The sequence below is a fragment of the Triticum aestivum genome, chromosome 1A, assembly GCF_018294505.1.
Source record: "Triticum aestivum cultivar Chinese Spring chromosome 1A, IWGSC CS RefSeq v2.1, whole genome shotgun sequence".
Lineage (NCBI taxonomy): Eukaryota > Viridiplantae > Streptophyta > Magnoliopsida > Poales > Poaceae > Triticum > Triticum aestivum.
In genome coordinates this window covers 457,400,016-457,423,632 of record NC_057794.1, presented here as the reverse complement: position 1 = coordinate 457,423,632, position 23,617 = coordinate 457,400,016, and positions in this window count along the sequence as shown.

Sequence of the window (23,617 nt, the reverse complement as noted above, 5' to 3'; positions counted from 1 at the left end):
GTTGATGGTCAACAAGACCACCAGTTTCAAGAAAAAGGGTAAATGGAAGAAGAAAGGGAACTTCAAGAAGAACGGCAAACAAGTTGCTGCTCAAGAGAAGAAACCCAAGTCTGGACCTAAGCCTGAGACTGAGTGCTTCTACTACAAAGGGACTTGTCACTGGAAGTGGGACTGCCCCAAGTATTTGGCAGAAAAGAAGGATGGCAAAGTGAAAGGTATATTTTATAGACATGTTACTGATGTGTACCTTACTAATGCTCGCAGTAGCGGCTGGGTATTTGATATTGGTTCTGTTGCTAATATTTGCAACTCGAAATAGGGGCTACAGGTTAAGCGAAGATTGGCTAAGGACGAGGTGACGATTCGCGTGGGAAATGGTTCCAAAGTCGATGTGATCGCCGTTGGCACACTACCTCTAATCTACCTTCGGGATTAGTTTTAGAACTAAATAATTGTTATTTGGTGCCAGTGTTGAGCATGAACATTATATCTGGATCTTGTTTGATGCGAGACAGTTATTCATTTAAATCGGAGAATAATGGTTGTTCTATTTTTTTGAGTAATATCTTTTATGGTCATGCACCCTTGATGAGTGGTATATTTTTACTAAATCTTGATAGTAGTGATACACATGTTCATAGTATTCAAGCCAAAAGATGCAGAGTTGATAATGATAGTGCAGCTTATTTGTGGCACTGTCGTTTGGGTCATATTGGTGTAAAGCACATGAAGAAACTCCATTCTGATGGACTTCTGGAATCACTTGATTATGAATCACTTGGTACTTGCGAACCATGCCTCATGGGCAAGATGACTAAAACTCCGTTCTTCGGAACAATGGAGCAAGCAACAGAGTTATTGGAAATCATACATACTGATGTATGTGGTTCAATGAACATTGAGGCTCGCGGTGGATATCGTTATTTTCTCACCTTCACAGATGATTTGAGCAGGTATGGGTATATCTACTTAATGAAACATAAGTTTGAAACATTTGAAAAGTTTAAAGAATTTTAGAGTGAAGTGGAAAATCATCGTAACAAGAAAATAAAGTTTCTATGACCTGATCGTGGAGGAGAATATTTGATTTATGAGTTTGGTCTTCATTTGAAACAATGTGGAATAGTTTCGCAACTCACGCAACTCGGAACACCATAGCTTAATGGTGTGTCCGAATGTCATAATCGTACTTTACTAGATATGGTGCGATCTATGATGTCTCTTGCTGATTTACCGCTATCGTTTTGGGGTTATGCTTTAGAGACGACTGCATTCACATTAAATAGGGCACCATCTAAATCCGTTGAGATGACACCTTATGAACTGTGGTTTGGCAAGAAACCCAAGTTGTCGTTTCTTAAAATTTGGGGATACGATGCTTATGTGAAAAAGCTTCAACCTGATAAGCTCGAACCCAAATCGGAGAAATGTGTCTTCATATGATACCCAAAGGAGACTATTGGGTACACCTTCTATCACAGATCCGAAGGCAAGATATTTGTTGCTAAGAATGGATCCTTTCTAGAGAAGGAGTTTCTCTCGAAAGAAGTGAGTGGGAGGAAAGTAGAACTTGATGAGGTAATTGTACCTGTTCCCTTATCGGAAAGTAGTTCATCACTGAAATTAGTTCCAGTGATTCCTACACCAGTAAGTGAGGAAGCTAATGATGATGATCATGAAACTTCTGATCAAGTTACTACCAAATCTGGTAGGTCAACTAGAGTAAGATCCGCACCAGAGTGGTACGGTAATCCTGTTCTGGAGGTCATTTTACTTGACCATGACGAACCTACGAGGAAGCGATGATGAGCCCAGATTCCGTAAAATGGCTTGAGGCCATGAAATCTGAGATGGGATCCATGTATGAGAACAAAGTGTGGACTTTGGTTGACTTGCCCGATGATCGGCAGGCCACAGAGAATAAATGGATCTTCAAGAAGAAGACTGACGCTGACGGTAATATTACTGTCTACAAAGCTCAGCTTGTTGCAAAAGGTTTTCGACAAGTTCAAGGAGTTGATTATGATGAGACCTTCTCACCCGTAGCGATGCTTAAGTCTGTCCGAATCATGTTAGCAATTGCCACATTTTATGATTATGAAATTTGGCAAATGGATGTCAAAACTACATTCCTTAATGGATATCTTAAAGAAGAGTTATATATGATGCAACCAGAAGGTTTTGTCGATCCAAAAGGTGCTAACAAAGTGTGCAAGAACAAGCGATCCATTTATGGACTGGTGCAAGCCTCTCGGAGTTGGAATATACGCTTTGATAGTGTGATCAAAGCATATGGTTTTATACAGACTTTTGGAGAAGCCTGTATTTACAAGAAAGTGAGTGGGAGCTCTGTAGCATTTCTTATATTATATGTAGATGACATATTGTTGATCGGAAATGATACTGAATAAGAATTTTTCAATGAAATACCTCGGTGAAGTTGCTTATATATTGGGCATCAAGATCTATAGAGATAGATCAAGACACTTAATTGGACTTTCACAAAGCACATACCTTGATAAAGTTTTGAAGAAGTTCAAAATGGATCAAGCAAAGAAAGGGTTCTTTCCTGTGTTACAAGGTGTGAAGTTGAGTCAGACTTAATGCCCAACCACTGCATAAGATAGAGAGAAAATCAAAGTCATTCCCTATGCTTCAGCCATAGGTTCTATCATGTATGCAATGCTGTGTACCAGACCTGATGTGTGCCTTGCTATTAGTTTAGCAGGGAGGTACCGAAGTAATCCAGGAGTGGATCACTGGACAGCAGCCAAGAACATCCTAAAATACCTAAAAAGGACTAAGGATATGTTTCTCGTATATGGAGGTGACAAAGAGCTCGTCGTAAACGGTTACGTCGATGCAAGCTTTGACGCTGGTCCGGATGACTCTAAGTCACAAACCGGATACGTGTTTTTATTAAATGGTGGAGCTGTCAGTTGGTGCAGTTCCAAGCAAAGCGTCGTGGCAGGATCTACGTGTGAAGAGGAGTATATAGCTGCTTCAGAAGCAGCAAATGAAGGCGTCTGGATGAAGGAGTTCATATCTGATCTAGGTGTCATACCTAGTGCATTAGGTCCAATGAAAATCTTTTGTGACAACACTGGTGCAATTGCCTTGGCAAAGGAAACCAGATTTCACAAGAGAGCTAAACACATCAAGCGACGCTTCAATTCCATCTGCGATCAAGTCAAGGAGGGAGACATAGAGATTTGCAAGATACATATGGATGTGAATGTTGCAGACCTGTTGACTAAGCCTCTCTCATGAGCAAAACATGATCAGCACCAAGACTCCATGTGTAACGCCCGGGTAATCAAGCTACAGTAATTCCACACAAATGGTGCCATGTCACCATGGTTACTGTTGCTAAACTACCATTAGAACAAAACACTCTAAATTCAAATAAATTTAGCAAACAGTCAAAGTTTTCAAAACATTAAAACAAAAATGTTTGGTGTGTGTGTCAAATATTGCTATGGTAATTATAGTGAAGAAAACATAATTTTACAAAGTGCCTAAGTGCTTTAAACTAAATAAAACAGAAAAAAGAAATAAAAGAAAAGAAAATACAAAAGTAGAAGACAAATAAAAAAGGAAAAGAAAAAAGCCCCCCCCCACTGGGCCAAGTGGCCTAGCTGGCTTCCACCAGCCCAACCGGACGGCCCACTCCCTCTCCTTAACCCCCCAAAACCCTAGCCGTAACCACCCGTCGCCCCACTCGCCCCCCACTCCCCCACTCGCTCTCCCCCCCACTCCCCGATCCATATTAGGATCGGGGTGACCGCGCCCTCGATGCCCGACTTTGGTGCCCTGACTCCGTCGTCGAACTCCCCCTTGGCCTCGACACTCACGTCATCCCCCTCCCATGCGCCCCATCACTGGGACTGCCCATTGCCGGACCTCGCCGTCCTCCTCCTCGCCGATCCGCCCGAGTCGCCACTGCCCCGTCGTCCTCGTCTTCTCGTCGCCACGCTGCACGTCATCCCCGACCTCCGTCGAGCCTGGTGCCCTGAACCCCTACGACCCTAGTGAGCCCCGCCTCGCTCCCTTCCTTTCCCTCGCACGCTCACGCTCGTCGCCCCGGTCCCCGCCAATCTCGCACGTGGTTGACGCGCTCTGGCCACGTTCGATGCGCGCTCACCGCGCTCTGGCCGCGCCCACGCCTGCAACTCGACATGCTCCGCCTCCGCGCCTGCCTCGCCGCGCCTTCGCTCACCATCTGCAGCTGTTGCTGCCCCGCCACCGCGCACTCACGCTATCCCTACTCGAGCCGCGTCGGCCTCGCCCTCCCCCGGACTACGCACGCCCCTGCACGACACCGCAACCGCATGGCCCCGTCGCCATCGGTGTCACGGCACCTCTGTGACGGTCGCCGTCGCCGGCCGCTGCGTCCCTGCGTTCTGGCCACCCGGGTCTACCCCGCCCGGTGCCCGTTCGCCCGTGCCCGCTAACTGGCTTGGGCCGCTGACCACTGGGCCCCGCCCCCCTATGACAATGACTGGTGGGCCATGCCCCCTGAGAACGTTAAAAATAATAATTAAAAAATATATAAGTAAATAAATATTAATTTAATTAACACTGTTTAAATTAACTAATTAAGACTAATTAACCTAATCACTTAATTAAATTAACTAATCATGTTTAGTTAACCTAGGTCATTGACAGCCGGGACCCACTGGTCAATTTGACCAGTCAACGGTCAATGCTGACTGGGCCGTTGACTTTGACCGGCCCCATTAGTCAGCCTCTGCTAACTGGGCAGTTGACCAAGTCAACTGGGCCTACTGGTCAGCCACACAAGCCCATCTGTGTGTACACTTCTGTGTACCCATAGCAATTTAACATTTAATTCTTGAATTAAAAATAATTAATTAAATCCTAAAAATGATTTAATTCTTTTAAAATTAATATAAAATAAACTGTAGCTCGGATGGAAAAACTTTATACATGAAAGTTGCTCAGAATGACGAGACGAATCCGGATACGCAACCCGTTCGTCCATCACTCATCCCTAACCTATCGAACTCGCACCTTTCCCCCTCCAGTTCATTTGTCCGAAAATGCGAAACACGGGGATAATTTCCCGGATGTTTTCCCCCTTCACCGGTACCACCTCTTACTGGATTAGGGCACCCCTAGCACCGCTACTTGTCATGTCATGCATTGCTATGCATCTGTTTGCTCAATATTTATTGTTTTTTCCCCCTCTTCTCTCGCTAGACACCGAGACCGACGCTGCTGCTACCGGTACGACTACGGTGTTGCCGACCCCTCTCTCTTGCCAGAGCAACCAGGCAAGCCCCCCACTTGATCACCAGATATCGCCTACTCTCCTCTATACTGCTTGCATTAGAGTAGTGTAGCATGTTACTGCTTTCCGTTAATCCTATTCTGATGCATAGCCTGTCATTGTTGTTACAACTATTGATACCTTACCTGCAATCCTAAATGCTTAGTATAGGATGCTAGATTATCATTAGTGGCCCTACATTCTTGTCTGTCTGCCATGCTATACTATCTGGCCGTGATCACTTGGGAGGTGGTCACGGGTATATACTTATACATAATATATGATACTTGTGGTGACAAAAGACGGGTCGGCTCGAGGAGTACCCGCGGTTGATTCACGAATTGGGGGCTGGAAGGACATACTTTCTCGACAGCCCTTTGTGTGGATCTTTGTGGCGAAGCGACAGGGTAGGTTGAGACCACCTACGAGAGAGGTGGGCCTAGCCCTGGTCGGCATTCGTGGTTATTTCAAGATAACACGTTTAATGAGATCTTGGTATTTGATCTGAGTCTGGCCACTGGCCTATACGCACTAACTATCTACGTGGGGACAGTTATAGGCACTCAACGTTGTGGTATCAATCGAAGCCTTCTTGACGTCAGCGACTGAGTGGCGTGCGCCGGATTGGACCGTAAGCCTGCTCTTGTATTAAGGGGGCTAGTTCTGCTTCCGGCCGCGTTCACAACGTGTAGGTGTGCAAAGGACAATGGGCCCAGACCCCTGCGCCATAGGATTTAGATCGGCGTGCTGACCTCTCTGTTGTGCCTAGGTAGGGATGCGACGTGTTGATCTTCCGAGGCCGGGCATGACCCAGAAAAGTGTGTCCGGACAAAGGCGATTGAGCGTGTTGGGAAATGTGGTGCACCCCTGCAGGGAAGTTAATCTATTCGAATAGACGTGATCTTCGGTAACAAGATGACTTGGAGCTGTACCTTGGCCTGATGACAACTAGAACTGGATACTTAATAAAACACAGCCTTCCAAGTGCCAGATACAACCGGTGATTGCTCTCTCACAGGGCGACGAGGGGAGGATTATCAGTTAGGATTATGCTATGCGATGCTACTTGGTGAACTTACCATCTACTCTCTTCTTCTGCTGCAAGATGGAGGTTACCAGAAGCATAGTCTTCGAAAGGACTAGCTATCCCCCCCTTATTCCGGCATTCTGCAGTTCAGTCCACCTATGATACCCTTTTTCCATTTGATACATTTGCATACATATGTAGTGTAGCTCCTTGCTTGCGAGTACTTTGGATGAGTACTCATGGTTGCTTTGCTTCCCCTTTTCCCCTTTCTTATACCCGATTGCTGCGACCAGACGTTGGAGCCCAGGAGCCAGACGCCACTGTCGATGACGACTACTACTACTCGGGAGGTGCCTACTACTACGTGCAGCCCGCTGACGGCGACCAGGAGTAGTTTAGGAGGATCTCAGGCAGGAGGCATGCACCTCGTTCGATCTGTATCCCAGTTTGTGCTAGCCTTCTTAAGGCAAACTTGTTTAACTTATGTCTATACTCAGATATTGTTGCTTCCGCTGACTTGTCTATGATCGAGCTCTTGTATTCGAGCCCTCGAGGCCCCTGGCTTGTAATATGATGATTGTATGACTTATTTTTATTTGTAGAGTTGTGTTGTGATATCTTCCCGTGAGTCCTTGATATTGATCATACATGTTTGCCTGTATGATTAGTGTACGGTCAAATCGGGGGCGTCACACCATGGGTGTTAGAATCATTGCAATGTAATCTAGATTATTGACTCTAGTGTAAGTGGGAGACTGAAGGAAATATGCCCTAGAGGCAATAATAAAGTTGTTATTTATATTTTCTTATATCATGATAAATGTTTATTATTCATGCTAGATTCTATTAATCGGAAACTTAGTACATGTGTGAATACATAGACAAACAGAAAGTCACTAGTATGCCTCTACTTGACTAGCTCGTTAAATCAATGATGGTTTTGTTTCCTAACCATAGACATGAGTTGTCATTTGATTAACGGGATCACATCATTAGAGAATGATGTGATTGACTTGACCCATTCGTTAGCTTAGCACGATGATCATTTAGTTTCTTGCTATTGGTTTCTCCATAACTTATACATGGTCCTATGACTATGAGATCATGCAACTCCCGAATACCGGAGGAACACTTAGTGTGCTATCAAACATCACAACGTAACTGGGTGACTATAAAGATGCTCTACAGGTGTCTCCGATGGTGTTTGTTGAGTTGGCATAGATCGAGATTAGGATTTGTCACCCCAAGTATCGGAGAGGTATCTCTGGGCCCTCTCGGTAATGCACATCACTATAAGCCTTGCAACCAATGTGACTAATGAGTTAGTTACGGGATGATGCATTACAGAACGAGTAAAGAGACTTTCCGGCAACGAGGTTGAACTAGGTATTAAGATACCGACGATCGAATCTCGGGCAAGTAACATACCGATGACAAAGGGAACAACGTATGTTGTTGTACGGTTTGACCGATGAAGATCTTTGTAGAATATGTAGGAACCAATATGAGCATCTAGGTTCTGCTATTGGTTATTGACCGGAGATGAGTCTCGGTCATGTCTACATAGTTCTCGAACCCGTAGGGTTCGCATGCTTAACGTTCGGTGACGATCGGTAATATGAGTTTATGTGTTTTGATGTACTGAAGGTAGTTCGGAGTCCCGGATATGATCACGGACATGACGAGGAGTCTCGAAATGTTCGAGACATAAAGATTGATATATTAGACGACTATATTCAGACACTGGAAGTGTTCTGGGTGATTTCGGAGAAAACCGGATTGCCGGAGGGTTACCGGACCCCCCCCCCCACAGGGGGGGGAAGTAATAGGCCACATGGGACTTAGTGGAGAGAAAGAGGGCCAGCCAAGGCAGGGCCGCGCTCCCCTCCCGCTCTAGTCTGAATTGGACTAGGGAAGGGGGGCGGCGCCCCCCTTTCCTTCTCCCTTCTCCTCCTTCCTTTCCCCCTCCTAGTAGGACTAGGAAAGGGGAGTCCTACTCCTACTAGGAGGAGGACTCCTCCTCTCTAGGAGAGCCACAAGGGCCGGCCGGCCTCCCCCCTTGCCCCTTTATATACGGGGGCAGGGGGAACCCTAGGACACACAAGTTGATCATTGATCCCTTAGCCGTGTGCGGTGCCCCCCTCCACCGTAATTCACCTCGGTTATATCGTCGTAGTGCTTAGGCGAAGCCCTGCGTCGGTAGCTTCATCATCACCGTCATCATGCCGTCGTGCTGACGAAGCTCTCCCTCGACACTCAGCTGGATCGAGAGTTCGTGGGATGTCACCGAGCCGAACGTGTGCAGATCGTGGAGGTGCCGTACTTTCGGTAATAGGATCGATTGGATCATGAAGACGTACGACTACATCAATCGTGTTGTCATAACACTTCCGCTTACGGTCTACGAGGGTACATGGACAACACTCTTCCCCTCTTGTTGCTATGCATCACCATGATAGATCTTGTGTGTGCGTAGGAATTTTTTTGGAATTACTGCGTTCCACAATAGGTTGCGGTGATGAGGCGCTTGCTAGATGTGATGGAAGAAGGAGGCTATGTATACCATGTCTAGATGGGTAAAGCATCTCAACTCCCAATAGGGAGTCCACATAAGTTTATATTTATCTGGTCGTGGTTATTACAGATGGATTTTGGTTAGGACTCCTAACCGAGAGAGAGAGAGGAGATCCTATAGGAGGGAGATAGAGATAAACCAACTAAATAACAATAAAGGTTCCTATCTCTACCAAAACGTGGTACACAAGTAATGTGCCATAATATTACTTTAACACCATGTACGCAATTTCGAATTCATTAGGGAACATTTTAAGGGTATTGGCAAAGATTCTAGAATATTGAGTTGGCTGGTAAGCAATCATGAGGTCTCGTAACAGCCTTGATTTATGTTGCCAAATTGCATGGACTAGTAAAGTTTCTATGACATATGCAAACTTTTAGTCTAGTTATGATGTATAGGAAAGGCTTTATTTTTATCTAATACTGAAGGTGTACAATGACGAACTAATTAGGCCCTTTTTCCATTTCCCATGCAGCATTCTTTTTCAAGCAGTTCTATGGATCAGTAAGTAAAACCAACTACACCATAATGCGTCTTGGTTTTATCATGGTAAGCATAGCTTGTAATAAGCTGACATTGTGTGCTTTCCTCAAATGTGAAAATGATTGCAATTTTGGATTGCAGACCCACTACCGCGGAAACCTGAAATTCGATTTCCATAAACACATGTTGTGGGTTTCAGAGTCTCATTTTAAGAAGGTGGTTGGGATAAGGTGAGCAAAGAGTATCACCCACATTGGCGGAGCTTCATAGGGCCAAATGGGGCAATTGCCCCCCCCCCACTCTAGGAAAACTCTTAAGTGTACCCCTAATATTATTAGCCTTGAATATCAAAGATTTTTCTGAGTTCATGCATAACTTATCTTCATTGCCCCCTCAACTCTGATTAGTCCCCCTCAACAATCTTCATCAAGCTCCTCCACTCATCACACAAGTTTCTATACTATTCCAAGCCGGTTTTGTATGCAAGTTAGCTCAACTCATGTCATGTCTATTCTCCTTTAGCTGATACTTGTGGGTCTTCGTGGTTATCTTTCTATTTATGAATGTTAATGATAACTTGCAGCCCCCCTCCCAAGCACCCAAACTCATCAATCTCTTGTTGACACCATTATTTTGGCTTGCATGGTTGCATCCTCAAGATTGTCTCATGAAACTACCACCCAATGATTTTTCCTTTTGGACCATCTCATTCCAAGATCATATGCAACTTCTATAGGAAAAATTAAGAGGCCTAATATTTTTCTTGACCACAGTTCGGTCGTCTGACCCCACACATATTGATACATGTGTGGTGTGAGGCATGGCATATACCGCCCTAAAGATGGACTCAAATCAAAAAATGCTCAACACGAAAGTTCTTTGTCTCCCATTCAAACTAGAAACTTCTTTTTAGGTCATGTCCATCTGAGTTAATATGCGATCACCAAGGCTAAAATATGGCCGTCTGGTCCAGCAATGGGTGATACATGTCTAATATAAAGCATGGCATATATCAGCTTCAAGAATGCTTCAAACAAAAAGTGTTCAACATGAAAGTTATTCTCCTCATCGAAACAAACGACTTTGATTTTTTGGATCATCTCAATCCAAGTTCATATGCGACCTCCACAAGATGCAATGTAGCAACATTTTGACTTAACCCATGATGCGGCATGAACTACGTTGGTATTTCCCCAAAGAGGAAGGGATGATGCAGCACAACTACGGTAGGTATCTCCCTCACTGATGAGACCAATGTTATCAAACCAGTAGGAGAACCACACAACACCATGTAAACAGCTCCTGCACACAAAGAACAAATACTTGCAACTCGACGTAAGAGAGGGGTTGTCAACCCCTCACGGGTAAACAGATAGGTAAAATTGTAGTAGATTGGATAAATAGATCTCGCGGGAACACAAGATAAAATAAATAAATAAAAATTGCAGCAAGATATTTTTGTATTTTTGGATTAATAGATCTGAAAATAAAATAAAATAAAAATAGACCGCGAAGGCAAATATAATAGAGAAGAGACCCGGGGCCGTAGATTTCACTAGTGGTTTCTCTCGAGAAAAATAGCATACAGCGGGTAAACAAATTACTGTTGGGCAATTGATAGAACTTCAAATAATCATGACGATATCCAGGCAATGATCATTATATAGGCATCACGTCCAAGATTAGTAGACCGACTCCTGCCTGCATCTACTACTATTACTCCACACATCGACTGCTATCCATCATGCATCTAGTGTATTAAGTTCATGGAGAAATAGAGTAATGCAATAAGAATGATGACATGATGTAGACAAGATCTATTTATGTAGAAATAGACCCCATCTTGTTATCCTTCATAGCAATGATACAAACGTGTTGGTTCCCCTTCTATCACTGGGATCAAGCACCGTAAGATCGAACCCATCACAAAGCACCTCTTCCCATGGCAAGAAAAATTGATCTAGTTGGCCTAACTAACACTACTGTAGGATGCTTCTAACGCAACACTATGATCAGAGACCCTTCGATGAAACTGTGTGCAATGCAATAATCGCAAACGATGCTGTAAAAGAACCATCAAAAAAGGTGCAAAAAATTTGCGATGCCGGATGCATCAAACACGATTCTGATTTTAATTGCGTGTGCGATGCAGGGCATACAGTTCAGTTCAATGAACTGTTTGCGATGAGGTGTGATGTCTACTACACAACCTTCTTCTTGTAGACGTTGTTGGGCCTCCAAGTGCAGAGGTTTGTAGGACAGTAGCAAATTTCCCTCAAGTGGATGACCTAAGGTTTATCAATCCGTAGGAGGCGTAGGATGAAGATGGTCTCTCTCAAGCAACCCTGCAACCAAATAACAAAGAGTCTCTTGTGTCCCCAACACACCCAATACAATGGTAAATTGTATAGGTGCACTAGTTCGGTGAAGAGATGGTGATACAAGTGGTATATGGATAGTAGATAATGGTTTTTGTAATCTGAAAATATAAAAACAGCTAGGTAACTAATGATAAAAGTGAGCACAAACGGTATTGCAATGCGTTGAAACAAGGCCTAGGGTTCATAATTTCACTAGAGTAAGTCCTCTCAACAATAATGACATAATTGGATCATATATCTATCCCTCAACATGCAACAAAGAGTCACTCCAAAGTCACTAATAGAGGAGAACAAACAAAGAGATTATGGTAGGGTAAGAAACCACCTCAAAGTTATTCTTTCTGATCGATCTATTCAAGAGTCTGTAGTAAAATAACATGAAGCTATTCTTTCCGTTCAATCTATCCTAGAGTTCGTACTAGAATAACACCTAAGACACAAATGAATCAAAACCCTAATGTCACCTAGATACTCCAATGTCACCTCAAGTATCCATGGGTATGATTATATGATATGCATCACACAATCTCAGATTCATCTATTCAAACCAACACAAAGTACTTCAAAGAGTTCCCCAAAGAGTCTACCGGAGAGTCAAGACGAGAACGTGTGCCAACCCCTATGCATAGGTTCATGGGCGGAACCTGCAAGTTGATCACCAAAACATACATCAAGTGGATCAATAGAATACCCCATTGTCACCACGGGTATCCCATGCAAGACATACATCAAGTGTTCTCAAATCCTTAAAGACTCAATCCGATAAGATAACTTCAAAGGGAAAACTCAATTCACTACAAGAGAGTAGAGGGGGAGAAACATCATAGGATCCAAATATAATAGCAAAGCTCGTGATACATCAAGATCGTAACACCTCAAGAACACGAGAGAGAGAGAGAGAGAGAGAGAGAGAGAAATCAAACACATACCTACTGGTACATACCCTCAGCCCCGAGGGAGAACTACTCCCTCCTCGTCATGGAGAGCACCGAGATGATGAAGATGGCCACCAGAGAGAGATTCCCCCTCTGGCAGGGTGCCGGAACTGGTCTAGATTGATTTTCGGTGGCTACGGAGGCTTCTGGCGGCGGAACTCCCGATCTATTGTCCTCCCTGAAGTTTTTTGGGTATATGGGTATATATGGGAGGAAGAAGTACGATGATGGATCTCCGGGCTGTCCATGAGGTAGGGGGGCGCGCCCCCCACCTTTGTGGGCAGCCCGGGACTCTCCTGGTGCATCTCCGATACTCCGTGGGCTTCTTCTGGTCCAAAAATAAGTTCTGTCAAGTTTCAGGTCAATTGGACTCCGTTTGATTTTCCTTTTCTGTGATACTCTAAAACAAGGAAAAAAACAGAAACTGGCACTAGGCTCTGGGTTAATAGGTTAGTCCCAAAAATCATATAAAATAGCATATAAATGCATATAAAACATCCAAGGTTGATAATATAATAGCATGGAACAATCAAAAATTATAGATACATTGGAGACGTATCCGCATCCCCAATCTTAATTCCTGCTCGTCCTCGAGTAGGTAAATGATAAAAATAGAATTTTTGATGTGGAATGCTACCTAACATATTTATCCATGTAATCTTCTTTATTGTGGCAAGAATATTCATATCCATAAGTTTCAAGACAAAAGTTTAATATTGACATGGAAATAATAATACTTCAAGCATACTAACTAAGCAATTATGTCTCTTCAAAATATCATGGCCAAAGAGAGTTATCCCTACAAAATCATATAGTCTGGCTATGCTCCATCTTCACCACACAACGTATTCAAATCATGCACAACCCCGATGACAAGCCAAGACATTGTTTCATACTTTTGATGTTCTCAAACTTTTTTCAATCTTCACGCAATACATGAGCGTGAGCCATGGACATGGCACTGTAAGTGGAATAGAATGGTGGTTGTGGAGAAGACAAAAAGGGAGAAGATAGTCTCACACCAACTAGGCATATCAACGGGCTATGGAGATGCCCATCGATAGATATCAATGTGAGTGAGTAGGGATTGCCATGCAACGGATGCACTAGAGCTATAAGTGTATGAAAGCTCAACAAAAGAAACTAGTGGGTGTGCATCCAACTTGCTTGCTCACGAAGACCTAGGGCACTTGAGGAGGCCCATTGTTGGAATATACAAGCCAAGTTCTATAATGAAAATTTCCCACTAGTATATGAAAGTGACAAAACAAGAGACTCTCTATCATGAAGATCATGGTGCTACTTTGAAGCACAAGTGTGGAAAAAAGGATAGTAGCATTGTCCCTTTTATTTTTTATTTTTTTATTTGGCCTTTCTTCTTTTATTTGGCCTTTCTTTTTTATTTGGCCTTTCTCCCCTTTTATTTGGCCTTTCCTTTTTTGGGGGACAATGCTCTATTAATGATGATCATCACACTTCTATTTACTTACAACTCAAGAATTACAACTCGATACTTAGAACAAAATATGACTCTATATGAATGCCTCCGGCGGTGTACCGGGATGTGCAATGATGCATGAGTAACATGTATGAAATAATTATGAACGGTGGCTTTGCCACAAATACAATGTCAACTACATGATCATGCAAAGCAATATGACAATGATGGAGCATGTCATAATAAACGAAACGGTGGAAAGTTGCATGGCAATCTATCTCGGAATGGCTATGGAAATGCCATGGTAGGTAGGTATGGTGGCTGTTTTGAGGAACATATATGGTGGGTATATGATACCGGCGAAAGGTGCGCGGTATTAGAGAGGCTAGCAATGGTGGAAGCGTGAGAGTGCGTATAATCCTTGGACTCAAAATTAGTCATAAAGAACTCACATACTTATTGCAAAAATCTATTAGTTATCGAAACAAAGTACTACGCGCATGCTCCTAGGGGGATAGATTGGTAGGAAATAACCATAGCTCGTCCCCGACCGCCACTCATAAGGAAGACAATCAATAAATAAATCATGCTCCGACTTCTTAAGATAACGGTTCACCATACGTGCATGCTACGGGAATCACAAACTTTAACACAAGCATTTCTAAAATTCACAACTACTCAATTAGCACGACTCTAATATCACCATCTCCATATCTCAAAACAATTATCAAGTATCAAACTTCTCATAGTATTCAATGCACTTTATATATGAAAGTTTTTAGTATATCCCTCTTGGATGCCCATCATATTAGGACTAGTTTCATAACCAAAGAAAACTACCATGTTGTTCTAAAGACTATCAAAATAATATAAGTGAATCACGAGAGTTCATCTATTTCTTCAAAATAAAACCACCACCGTGCTCTAAAAACATATAAGTGAAGCGCTAGAGCAAATGACAAACTACTCTGAAAGATATAAGTGAAGCTCAATGAGTAGTCGAATAATTATGCAACTATGTGAAGAATCTCTAAAATTTAAGAAATTAAGATCTTGGTATTTTTTCAAACACCAAGCAAAATTAAATAAAATAAAATGACGCTCCAAGAAAAACACATATCATGTGGTAAATAAAAATACACCTCCAAGTAAAGTTACCGATGAACGAAGACGAAAGAGGGGATGCCTTCCGGGGCATCCCCAAGCTTAGTCTCTTGGTTGTCCTTGAATATTACCTTGGGGTGCCTTGGGCATCCCTAATATTAGGCTATTTCCACTCCTTATTCCATAGTCCATCGAATCTTTACCCAAAACTTGAAAACTTCACAACACAAAACTTAAAGTAGAAAATCTCGTGAGCTCTGTTAGCGAAAGAAAACAAAACACCACTTCAAGGTACTGTAATGAACTCATTCTTTATTTATATTGGTGTTAAACCTACTGTATTCCAACTTCTATATGGTTTATAAACTATTTTACTAGCCATAGATTCATCAAAATAAGCAAACAACACACGAAAAACAGAATCTGTCAAAAACAGAACAGTCTGTAGTAATATGTAGCTAACGCAAGATCTGGAACCCCAAAAATTCTAAAATAAATTTCTGGACGAGATGAATTTATCTATTAATCATCTGCAAAAATAATTAACTAAATATCACTTTCCAAATAAAAATGGCAGCAATTCTCGTGAGCGCTAAAGTTTCTGTTTTTTACAGCAAGATCAACAAGACTTTCCCCAAGTCTTCCCAACTATTCTACTTGGCACAAACACTAATTAAAACATAAAAACTCAATCATAACAGAGGCTAGATAAATTATTTATTACTAAACAGGAGCAAAAAGCAAGGAACAAAAATAAAGTTGGGTTGCCTCCCAACAAGCGCTATCATTTAACGCCCCTAGCTAGGCATGATGATTTCAATGATGCTCACATAAAAGATAAGAATTGTAACATAAAGAGAGCATCTTGAAGAATATGACTATCACATTTAAGTCTAACCCACTTCCTATGCATAGGGATTTTGTGAGCAAACAACTTATGGGAACAATAATTAACTAGCATAGGAAGGCAAAACAAGCATAACTTTAAAACTTTAAGCACATAGGGAGGAAACTTGATATTATTGCAATTCCTACAAGTATATATTCCTCCCTCATAATAATTTTCAGTAGCTTCATGAATGAATTCAATAATATAACCAGCACCTAAAGCATTCTTTTCATGATCTACAAGCATAGAAAATCTACTACTCTCCACATAAGCAAAATTCTTCACATTCGGAATAGTGCAAGTATCATAGGAGACTCGAATACTATAAATTGTTTCCACATTAAAAGAGTAATGTTCAGAAAAGGGGTAATCATAATCATGACAAGTTTTATAAATATAATCATCACTACTCTTTATAGCATAAGTGTCATCGCAATAGTCATCATAAATAGGAGGTATGCTATCATCATAATAAATTTGCATGTCAAAACTTGGGAAACTAAAAGTATCATCTTCATTAAACGTAGCATCCCCAAGCTTGTGACAAACATTAATTGCAGCAAATATATTCAAAAACATCACCTTCATCAAACATAGCATCCCCAAGCTTGGGCATTTTCATATCATAAGCATAATCACTCTCATCATTAATAGTATGGATAGCACCAATACTATAGCAATTATCATATTCTTCCAAGCAAGTGCCAAAAAGATTTTCAAGATCATAAGAAGCATCATTATCTTCCACAATTATATTTTCATGAGGCACAACAATAATAGGATCAGCATTATTTGGGATAGATATCTTTTTACCTCTCTTCCTTTTTCTTTTCTTCTTCTTCTTCACCACATCATGTGTGGATTCAATCCTCTTTTTTGAGCTCCTTATTAATGAGATTGGTTGAATAGGAGGCTCCTCCTCGTTACCCTATTCATCATAAGAAATAATAGGAGGGTATTTGGAAGTCTCTTCCCTTTCATTAGTATTCTCTTCATCTTCTACTTGTTTTCTTTTCTTTATGCAATTGGCAATATAAGAATTTTCAAAACAATTCACCGCACAATACATATAAATTTCCTCTAGATCAATATCGAGGAATTTCTCGAGGTTATATTCTAGAATAATGTTAGTTTGACATTTCATTTCTTCATAACCTAAAAGCAAACTAAGTTCATTATAATGTGCAAGGGAAATCAAGTCATCACAATTTTTAGACACGATTCGATCATGGAACAATTTGCATTTGATATTTAAACGACCATGTTCATTGCAAAGTTCACAAGTACGGTTAAGATATTTTAAATTTTCAGCACTAACATTTAGCCTTTCTTGCAACCATTTAGTTTCCAAATACGTATGCCTCTTGCAATATCTATCTTCCCTATTTAGTGTGTGTGACGCCCCCAATTCAATCGTACACTAATCATGCACGCAAATGTGTACGATCAAGATCAGGGACTCACGGGAAGATATCACAACACAACTCCAAAACTTAAATAAGTCATACAAGCATCATAATACAAGCCAGGGGCCTCGAGGGCTCGAATACAAGTGCTCGATCATAGACGAGTCAGCGGAAGCAACAATATCTGAGTACAGACATAAGTTAAACAAGTTTGCCTTAAGAAGGCTAGCACAAACTGGGATACAGATCGAAAGAGGCACAGGCCTCCTGCCTGGGATCCTCCTAAACTACTCATGGTCGTCGTCAGCGGCCTGCACGTAGTAGTAGGCACCTCCAGTGTAGTAGTCGTCGTCGACGGTGGCGTCTGGCTCCAGGGCTCCAGCATCTGGTTGCGACAACCAGGTAGAAGGGAAAGGGGGAAAAGAGGGAGAAAAGCAACCGTGAGTACTCATCCAAAGTACTCGCAAGCAAGGAGCTACACTACATATGCATGGGTATATGTGTAAAGGGCCATATTAGTGGACTGAACTGCAGAATGCCAGAATAAGAGGGGGATAGCTAATCCTGTCGAAGACTACGCTTCTGGCAGCCTCCGTCTTGCAGCATGTAGAAGAGAGTAGATTGAAGTCCTCCAAGTAGCATCTCCAAGTAGCATCTCCAAGTAGCATCCAGCATCGCATAGCATAATCCTACCCGGCGATCCTCCCCTCGTCGCCCTGTGGAAAAGCGATCACCGGGTTGTCTGTGGAACTTGGAAGGGTGTGTTTTATTAAGTATCCGGTTCTAGTTGTCATAAGGTCAAGGTACAACTCCAAGTCGTCCTGTTACCGAAGATCACGGCTATTCGAATAGATTAACTTCCCTGCAGGGTGCACCAACTTACCCAACACGCTTGATCCCATTTGGCCGGACACACTTTCCTGGGTCATGCCCGGCCGCGGAAGATCAACACGTCGCAGCCCCACCTAGGCACAACAGAGAGGCCAGCACGCCGGTCTAAACCTAAGCGCACAGGGGTCTGGGCCCATCGCCCTGAGCACACCTGCACGTTGCGTAGGGCGGCCGAAGCAGACCTAGCCTAGTGGCGTTCCAGTCCAATCCGGCGCGCGCCGCTCCGTCGCTGGCGTCACGAAGTGCTTCGGCTGATACCACGACGCCGGGATACCCATAACTACTCCCACGTAGATGGTTAGTGCGTATAGGCTCGTAGCCAACTCAGATCAAATACCAAGATCTCGTTAAGCGTGTTAAGTATCCGCGAACGCCGAACAGGGCCAGGCCCACCTCTCTCCTAGGCGGTCTCAACCTGCCCTGTCGCTCCGCCACAAAGATCCACTCGCGGGTGCTCCACCAGCCGACCCATCTTTGGTCACCACATGAATCATGTATAACGTATATAGTATATACCCGTGATCACCTCCCGAGTGATCACGGCCCGATAGTATAGCACAGCAGACGGACAAGAATGTAGGGCCACAGATGAAAAATACTAGCATCCTATACTAAGCATGTAGGATTGCAGGTAAAGGTAACAACAGTAGTAGCAAGGACAGGCTATGCATCAGAATAGGATTAACTGAAAGCAGTAACATGCTACACTACTCTAATGCAAGTAGTATAGAGTAGAATAGGCGATATCTGGTGATCAAGGGGGGGCTTGCCTGGTTGCTCTGGCAAGAGAGAGGGGTCGTCAACTCCGTAGTCGAACTGGGCAGCAGCAGCGTCGGTCTCGTAGTCTACAGGAGAGAAGAGGGGGAAGAAACAATGAATACCATGTAAACAGATGCATATCGATGCAAGACAAGACCAGTAACGATGCTAGGCGTGCCCTAACGTGGTATGAGGTGGTACCGGTTAAGGGGGAAACATCCGGGAAAGTATTCCCGGTGTTCCGTGTTTTTTGACACATGAACCGGAGGGGGAAAGTTGCGGGTTTGGTATGTTAGGGGTGTGTGGTGGACGAACGGGCTGCGTATCTGGGTTTGTCTCTTCATTCTGAGCAACTTTCATGTAGAAAGTATTTTAATCCGAGTTACGGATTAAAAGATATGATTTTCTAAAGATTTAATCATTTCTGATTTTATTTAGTTATTTATTTAAATCCAACATTATCCAGAATAGTAAATGATGATGTCAGCAGGACATCAGAGTGATGTCAGCAGCCAACGTTGACCATTGACCTGGTCAACCTGACGTGTGGGTCCAGCGGGACCCACCTGTCATTCTCTGTTTAGTTTAATTACAGATTAGTTAATTTAATTAGTGATTAGGTTAATCTAATCAGGATTAACTAACTTAATTAATTAATTAATTGATTGATTATTTATTTATTAATTTTATTAATTCATTTTTATTTTATTTCCTTTTTCTTTTCTTCTTTTTTTTAAACGTTCTGGGGGCCGGGCCCCACATGTCTGTGGCCCATAGGGGCCCTTAGCGGGCACGGGCGCTGCAGGTAACAGGCGCGGGCGTGGTGGCCGGACCCCAACAAGGCGCTCGAGGGGGGCGCCGGCGAGGCGCAGAGCGGGTCGAGGCTGGCGGGGCGCCACCGGCGACCGCACAAGCGGCAGCAGGGCGTAGGGGGCCCAGGGTGGCACGTAACAAGGAGGACAAGGCACGGGGAGGCAGTCGTGGGTTCAGAGGAGGGGGAGCAGCGGGGGAGGCCGATGGCCACGGCAAACTAGGCAGGGCGCGGGTGTCTTCCAGCGGTGTAGTGGGGCGAGGCCACCATGGTGATGGTGCACGCGCAGCCCGACTGGTCCCCGGTGCCGGCTGGGGCGGAGGAGGGCGTCGGCCAGATGCTCACGGGGGCGCGCGCGGGGTAGCGCAGGGGAGACAGAGAGGAGGGAGGTGCGGTGCTCACTGCGGGGAGTAGGGCCCGGGCAGTGGGGGTCGAGGAGGAGTCGGGGATGACCGGGCGACGGGGAGGAGGCGCGTGGAGCTCCGGGCGGTGGCGGATCGGTCCGGCATGGTGACGTGATTCCGGCGAGGGGGACTCCAAGCGGTGGTGGCGTCGGGACCGAGTCCCAACTCCAGATCGAGGGCGGCGCATGGACGGGCGCCGGGGCGACTCGAGGTGAGGCGAGGAGGCGTCCGGCGAGGGGGGGTGGTGACGGGCGACGCCGGCGACGCGGGATCTGGCTCCCCTGCCTCGATCCAGACGAGGGAGAGAGGGGAACGTGGGAGGAGCGAGTGGGGGGGGAGTGGACGAGTGGGGTGGCGGCTAGGGTTGCGGGGGGATAAGGAGAGGAGTGGGGTTGGCCGATTGGGCCTTTGGCCGGTTGGGCCGGCCCGTTCGGGCGGAGGAGGCCAGCTGGGCCACTTGGCCCAGCGGGGGGGGGGGGTCTGTTGTTTTTGTTTTGTTTTGTTTTCCTTTCATTTGTTTCTTTTTATTTATTTTCCTTTCTGTTTTATTCAATTTAAAATATTTATGCATTTTCTAAAAATGTGTTTACTTCACCATAATTATCTATGCAACATTTGACACGGTCCGAACATTTTGTTTTAAAGTTTGAAAACTTTGTTTGTTTGCCAAAAATTCAAATTTGAATTCGAATCGTTTTGAACTAACGCGAGATTAGCGACAGTAACGGAGGTGACATGGCGTCATTAGCAGAGGTTACTGTAGCTTGCTTATCCGGGCGTCACAATTCTCCTCCACTACAAGAAATCTCGTCCCGAGATTTAAGAGGGGAGTAAGGGGGAAAGTTCTGGTTATTCTAATGGATCTTCTCGAAGAAGTTAATCCCTTTCGTTGATGTCTTCAATTCTTTATTCCAAAGCATCATGATGAAGTTGTCGTCCTTTCTTCGGGGAACTCCATCGTACTTACGAATAGGTACGGGGCAGCTCTACAATGATAGGATGTTATAAGGGAAATTCATCTGGGGGTATCCCAAGAATGAACATATGAGTATCTCTCGAGTTGAACAAATGACACACATCGAGAGCAAAGTAAGACGGTGTAATAAGAAGTTTCAAGCGGATAGGCAATCATTCATTGCCTGAAGCAGAGTGCGAAAGGGGTTCAGAGCAACGGGAATAAGTATTGTGTCCGATACCAGAATAGATCAACAGGCAAGTGGCCCGTGAATTACATACAAAGTCAAGCACGAGGAATAACTTTGACATCAGGTTGTACAGGAGAGTCAGGTTTCGATCCTGTGGAACTGTGGGTTATGGGCCCACCATGTGGGTTAAAAGTAGGAAGGCGGTGATGTCTTGCACGATCATGCAAGTAAGGCATGTCAGAGGTTAGCCTGTCAGTTATATGTCAGCAACTACATCGGTACCAAGGCGAGGGACAAGGAGAACCATTTTCCTGCTCGTTGAAACGAGGCGGACCAATAGGCAAAGTTCTCGTCCATCGGTGGTTACTGAAATGTCATCAACAATAGTAACAGGGTCTTACTGACAGAGTTGTACACCGAGGTGTTTACATAAGCAGGAGAATAATACTGCTTAGATTATATAGACCTCAAGAAAGGTTAAACCAACCAATGGAAAGGAAAATAAGATTATCAGATTAAACAGAACAATGAAAAGGAAAATGTGTTTAAACACATATATCAGGGGGTATATCCTTCCCAAGGGCAAGCAACGCATGATATTCATGACGGGATATAACGTAGAAAACCCCTTTAGGAAAGGGAAGAGAAATTTTCATGACATTACCCATACAACGGTGTTTGGATAATTGATCAAGAAGCATTTAGCATTGGGCTTTAAATGTTCTTGTTGAAAATCGGAGTACCACAGACATGCTTCGAGATAGCATTGACATGGTCTTCAAGCAAAAATCGGATTTTGGATACACAAAGGATCCATCAGGATAAACTCATTAAACAGGCATTCAGTTTCCTCATGGAAAAATGATTAACCTTGTTACAAAGGAAACTATAACACTAGGTCCTCTGGTCCGGTGTGCTAGGCATGACATCACCTTACCGGGGCATATAGGGACCAATGTTATAACTCTTGAAAAGTTGTCCCAACCATCATATCTGACCGAGATTCAGATCCGGTTGGTGTCATGATACCTCAGACTCAGGATGTCCGAGAAGAAAAGGTGCAACACAAATAGACGAAAAGACATTTCAAGATTCTCAGGAAATGAACTATGGAAGCAAGTTCCGAAACCAGAGTTCATCATTAAACCAAGGAGAGGATGAGGAAGTGGCTGACGGACTCAGCGATAATTCAACGAGGTATCCAAAAAGATGCATCTCCTCAATTATGTGGATAAGGAGATAGCATTTGTCCGATCAAATGATATAATGAAGCATGCTCGAGGACAACATACACAATTAAACATTGGTTGAAAGGTGCGCCCGAAATATGGGTTGGGCTGCACGACCAATGTCAGAATGGTGATTCAATAATCAATAGTCTAAGAATGAACGGTTGACCATTAACTTCAAAGCAATAGGGTTGCTAGAAGTACAGAATCCAAACAGCATAGTTCACTTGTTGGTACCCCAGTTGGAATCAACCGAGGACCAAGAAAGAATGGTGATGGTGAGAAGTATCACTATACCAAGAATTTCTTAAGAGGTGGAGCAATCCTCACCACATCCTTGATATTAAAAGATGGTAATACTCCAAGGTAAGGAAGAACAAATGCTGGATAGTAGGGATCTCAAGGTATAACTCAAAACACGAACAATTTTGTGTTGAACGGAAGGCAAATAAGTGGTCAAAGGTAACACAAATCATCAGGGGCAAGGATGGTATTTCTCATCATGAACTCAATTGATATCCTGGAAGAGCTCATAAGGTTGATGATAATCACGACACATTTGTCGAGAGATTTCATGAAGATGTAATCAATCAGTGACGACATCAAGTCAAAGGAATAATGAAGCGGAAGGTTATTGGAACCATGGGTAGGACACAAACTTGAAATCAAGCTTGTTGTTCAAGGCGAACTGATATGACGAGGAAGATCGACGTAAGTTTAGCTCATCATCGAAAATTGTGCTCCGAAAAGGAGGACCAGGTAGTACGGTTTAAAATTTAGCCGATCAGGCTAGGAAAGACTTAAAGGATTAATAAAATCGTAAGCAACGAAAATTACTTAGGGT